Genomic DNA, 6,000 nt, shown 5'->3' with positions numbered 1-6,000 from the left:
CTCTGATCAGGGTCTGATAAGGTTGATTGAAGAAGAGTTAAGTAGGTCAAGGTTGACCGGATACTTGACTGGGAAGTCCTAATTGGGATGTTAGGCAGAAGGAAAATTCTGGTAAGTGAAGCTAGGTGAAAGTCCTGGTGAGTGAAGCCAGACACAGGAGAAATCCAGATGGGTCAAGGTTGACCAGACATCTAGTGAAAAGTCCAAGTAGGTCAAAGGATTGACTGGATACTTGGCACGGAGAAATCCAGATGGGTCAAGGTTGACCAGACATCTTGTGAAAGTCCATGTAGGTCAAAGGAGTGACCAGATACTTGGCATGATGAAGAAAAGTCCAAGTGGGTCTAAGAGGTTGATCGGACACTTGATGAGTGAGTCCTAGTAGGTCAAGGGTGACCGGATGCTAGACATGATGAACCACCAGGTCAATGTTGACCAGATGTTGGTTTGGGAGGTTTGGGACTTGGTTTTGGGCAAGAACCAGTAGCCGGATCGATCAGCCGATCGATTGGGGTGTCCCTGCGACAAGCCTTCATCCCAATCGATCAGTGGATCGATTGGGAGGCAGTCGCGAGCACACAGTAGCCTTCTGGATCGATCAGTGGATCGATCCAGAGGTCTCAATCGATCAGTGGATCGATTGGGAAGGTGCTGTATGTTGCGATAAACCTTGGATCGATCCACCGATCCATCCAGGCGAATTTTCATAGCACATAGGCACTCTGGATCGATCCGTGGATCGATCCAAAGCCTCCCCGATCGATTGGGAGCAATCCAATCGATCGGGATCCGACCGTTGGCACAGATAAAGGCTGTTGACATGCGTCTTCTTCAGCAGAACTTCTACTGTTCAATCATGATCTTCACCAGCAACTTCACAGCTCTCACTAAGCTCCAGATCGTCAGTTCTTGAAGGTTATTGGAGGTTCTTCCAAGTCAAGAGGTGGATCAAAAGCAAGAAAAAGAAGCTAGGGTTAGGGCTTTTGTACTCATTGTAAGCTTGTGCTTGTACTTCATTACCTTTTCCTCTCTTCTTGTATTGAGAGTCTTGTAGGGCTTCTCCGCCTTTTGTAGTTACCATAAAGGAGTGTTTCATAGTGGAGGGTGCGTGAGTAGGTGTGGATCCTTGGACTAGTCACCTCTTGTGAGGTGGATACCAAGTAAACCATCCTTGTTAGCGTTGAGTGTTCTTGTTTCTTGTATTTCCGCTGCATATCTCTGAAGAAACAAGCAACGACGAGCACCTAGCACGCGACGAGCTATTCACCCCCCCTCTAGCTACATTTCGGTCCTAACAAGTGGTATCAGAGCGAGGTCGCTCTTCACCGGAGTCATCGCCGGAAGGGGCAAACAAAGCAAGCAAACTAGAGGGTGAAGAAGTTGGAGTAATTCTACAAGTCGAAGACTTCATCACAAGAAGCTCAACTTCAAATGGAATTCCGAGATGGACTCGGATTCGACACGAGGGTGCCTCCACCATACACATCTACAAGCTTTGATCTTTGGAAATCAAGGATCGAAAACTTCTTAATGGTGGAGATAGAGCAATGGTTTGCTCTCATGGAAGGTTTTGAAGCTCCCACAAATTCCAAGGGCAAAGTACTCAAGAGGAGCAAGTGGAGCCAAGACCAAATCCAAAGATGTGAGGCCAATGACAAAGTGACCAAGCTTTTGGTCAATTTATTACCGAGTAACATCTTGGAGAAAATAGGAGAATTTGAAAATGCCAAAGAGCTATGGAGCAAATTGGCAAAGATTCATGAGATCCCCTCCACTGTACAAGATCAAGAAGAATCCAAAGAGGGTGACTCATTAGATCAAGACCAAGAGGAGGAAGACTCCGAAGTTGAGAGATGCTCAACTTCTGAAGAAGAAGAAGTCCAAGAAGAAGCTTCATCTTTGAGGGAATGCAATGAAGGGAACAAGGAGGGAGCATACTCCTTGTTCCATGTACAAGATGATGAAGCCTCCACCTTTAGGATTGAGGGGGAGCAATCCTTGGTGATGCCGGATCAAGAAGAAGAAGAAGCTTCTACATCCGGGTCAAGAGAAGAAGAGGAGGAAGAGGCTTCCACCTCCACAAGTCAAGCAAAATCAAATGGTGGAGTATCATCCTCGGATCAAGAGGAAGCCTCTACTTCCAAGTCAAATGGAGGAGCAAGTGCCATCCCTACACATGAAGGTATAAACATTTCAATAAATAATAAAGATCATATTATTTTTTTTGAGTGTAGGGAAAAAGGGCACTACAAGAGCAAGTGCCCTAAATTGGCCAAGAAAAAGGGCCAAGTGGCACTAAAGGGCAAGGTAAAGCCCAAGGAGACCATCCCCACAACAAAGAAGAGCAAGGAGCACATTATGTGCTTCTCTTGCAATAAAAAGGGGCATTACCGAAGTCAATGCCCAAAGGGGAAGAAGGTGATCAAGGCTCAAGGAGGAAGCTCAATTCAAGGGGGAGCCTCCAAGGTAAAAAGAAAGGTAACTTTCATTGAGCCTACCCCTTTAAATTATGGTAAAAAACATGCTAATTCTAATCTATATCATTTTAATGCTATTTATCATGAAAATAGGAAGCATGATAGCATTAGGGAAAAACATATAGTTTATCATGCTAAAACCTCTCAACCTAGGTTTAAAAAGGTAGATAGAAATTTAAGCAAGAACCCTAAGGATTCTAGGTATTTGCCTAAGAAGAAGAAAAATCAAGGTTTTAGTGAAAAACCTAAGGTTGAAGAATTATGGCAGGAAAATCAAGTCTTGAGGTCAAGACTTGATAATTTAGAGAAGACCCTTAGAAAAATCACAAATATAATACAAGGGTCTAAGGGTAAAAATCTAGGGCTAGGAGTATCAAAGTCATTCAATTGCCATAGAGGTTTGGGATACAAACCAAAGGCCAAGAAGGATGTAATTTCCTATCATAGGGTTCCATATAGTTATGGAACAAATCCTAGGTCTAGTGGGCAAGCCAAAAATACTAGGGAGGTCATCCCTAAGAGTATTTTTGCAATAAATGTGACTAAGGCTTCTAAGAAGTCTAAGAAAGTTACAAACAAGGTCACAAGGGAAGCAATCCCTAGAGTTGACATAGAAAAAGTGACCAAGGCTTCTAAGAAGCCAAACAAGGTCACTAGGAAGGTATCTAGGGAAGTTATCCCTAATGAATACCTAGAGCATCCAAGGAGCACCAATAGATTTTGGGTTCCTAGGAGCATCTTCTCTACCCTATAGATAGGCTAGAGAGTGTCAACTCTAAGAAGAAGGGTAGTTAACCCAACTTTGAATAAATTGACGCTCAAGGAGCATTTTCAAGGTTATTATTAACCTTTGAAAATGAAATGGATTTATGATTTACTCTTTGAAAGAGTAAAATGTGCCAAATTGGAGAAGTATTGATTTTATTTTAAATTGGCACAATTTGAGAAAACATAAGAACTACCAAGTTGGGATTTTGGTATGTTCTTAGGAAATTAAAGGCAAGCTAAGCCTTAATTTAAAGTGCTACTCTTGTGGAAAAGTGAAATTTGCCAATATTTGAGGAATACGCTTAATTTCAATTGACAAAAATTAATCAAGAGAATTAGAAATGCCAATATAGGTTTTGGCATTTTCTTGAAGCACTTTTGGGCAATCTAGGTTTAATTTTTAAGTTAGCTAAGATTAAGGATACTTAGTTAGGTAATCTAGGTAATTTTATTTATGCTAAACCTTGCCATGTTATGTTTGCCCATCACATGCCATGACACCATATTTAGTTTTGTATTTCTCATTCATGACGTATTATGAAAAATACAAAAATACCATGTCATGTCATACATACATCATGTAATTATAGGAATCTTTCTTTTGAAAGCTATTTCATTTTGATGTATGTCATAACATTATCATGCATTATGTTTAATTCCTTAAAAGCAAGGACAAATGGCATTTATCAATAAGTGTTTTCAACAAGTGTTGTCAACAAGTGGTATTAACAAGTAACATCCTAAGTGGATGTTCAATATCCACAAAATGCCTAGATAGATATGCATGATCTCTAGATTAGGGCAAAATCAAATTTTACATCTCACAAAGACCAATAAGATGACTTGTATGTGTTTTAGTGTACATTAGATACAAGTGAGATGTTAGGATGATGAACAAAACTCAAGATGTTGATTTAGTGCATTCTTTTGAGTTTTAAGTTCATCAAAACACATAGTTATGTGTTTTCTCATCATTGGGAAAGCTAGTGTACAAGTCATGTGCATTAAGCCCAAGGAACATGGTGGGATATTGGTTTTGAAAATCATTTCAAAATATTTTTGAAAAACCTTGGTGAAGGCTATCTTTTGATAGTAATCATCATTGAATAGTTGAGCACAAACTTGAAGAAAACACTAAAGTTTTTACAAGTTTTCAAGTTTATGCCAATCTTGGAAAATATAAAGTATTTTCTTAGAAAACTATTTTTCCATGATTATATATGCCCTAAATAATGTCTACAACAAATTTCACGATTTTTGGAATTTTGTAGATTTTTCGAGGGGTTTCTGAAAGTGACTGAAATCATATTTCAGCACCTTCAGACCTTCAATCGATCACCCGATCGATTGAAGGGTCTCAATCGATCGAGCGATCGATTGAGAAGAAAGTTCTCGTGAGCAGAAGCTCGCTGGATCAATCAGACGATTGATCCAAGCAGTCTGAATCGATCAGTGGATTGATTCAGAAAGGTTCAATCGATTGGAACCCAACTCCAATCGATCCAAGTTGCTGATTTTGGCTGGGAAGGCATGATTTCAGCATCTTTGAACCTAGTTTAGTCTAGGTAACCATTCCAAACCCCTGAAAATACATTTGTATACATAAAAGGGTGTTTTTATGTGGAAAACAAGGATGGATTGGTTAAGGAATGCTAAGTTGAAGTTTAGGTTGAGGTTTGTTTCAAATTTTGAATATTTGAACCTCAAAACTTCTAAAATTGGGTTTCCTAAAGTTTTAGAGATTCCAAGTCATTGTTGGTGCAATGACAGAAGTTACCACCATATCTTTAGGGGGAGGGACTCTTTAAAGACATGGAAATTATTTTTCATGAACCTTGGAAGGTGGTTAACCTTCCGTTAAGAACATGCTCAAGGTTGAGCGTTTGAACTTTAATGGGGAGTGGATATCCTCATTGTTCAAGTGGTTTCAAGTGGATAATGCTCAATGATGGACATTTGTCTACATTGGGGGAGAATGTAGGGTTAAGGATAATGAAGGGTATGGGACCTTCAGTATCGTGTTGATCACAACGAGTGAAGTTGTGAACAACGATGCGCAACTCTTCAGGGGGAGAGTTATCAACAAGTGAATTTGTTGATGTGTGCCCAAACATGGGGCATGGGTTGATGTGTACCCAAAGATGGGGTTGATGTGTGCTAATAGGGGGAGAATGAAAGGACTTATGAAAGGGGGTAAATTAGGCTTTCATTATCTAAGAGGGAGTTTGCCCTCTTAAGGGGAAAATGAAGAGCTTAACTTATGTGTTTATTACCTAATGGCATGAAGAAGGTTTAGGCTATGAGATTAGCCTAACTTACATGTGGTATTGTAAGTGGAAGTGTTGGTATTGTCAAACATCAAAAAGGGGGAGATTGTTGGTGCAACATTCCTCAGGTCAAGGTTGACCTGGTTGACCAAGCTTGAGTCTTGGTTTGGGTTTCAATTTTTGACAATACGAGACTTCGATGATATGGACAAGTGCAGGTGCAGTTGGTCATTTGGGGAGATTGTATGGTGCAATTCCCCTCTGATCAGGGTCTGATAAGGTTGATTGAAGAAGAGTTAAGTAGGTCAAGGTTGACCGGATACTTGACTGGAAAGTCCTAATTGGGATGTTAGGCAGAAGGAAAATCCTGGTAAGTGAAGCTAGGTGAAAGTCCTGGTGAGTGAAGCCAGACACGGGAGAAATCCAGATGGGTCAAGGTTGACCAGACATCTGGTGAAAAGTCCAAGTAGGTCAAAGGATTGGCTGGA

Source organism: Zingiber officinale, chromosome 10A (assembly GCF_018446385.1).
Source record: "Zingiber officinale cultivar Zhangliang chromosome 10A, Zo_v1.1, whole genome shotgun sequence".
NCBI classification, from domain to species: domain Eukaryota; kingdom Viridiplantae; phylum Streptophyta; class Magnoliopsida; order Zingiberales; family Zingiberaceae; genus Zingiber; species Zingiber officinale.
The sequence above is the reverse complement of the archived record's forward strand: the minus strand, read 5'-3'. Positions refer to the sequence as shown.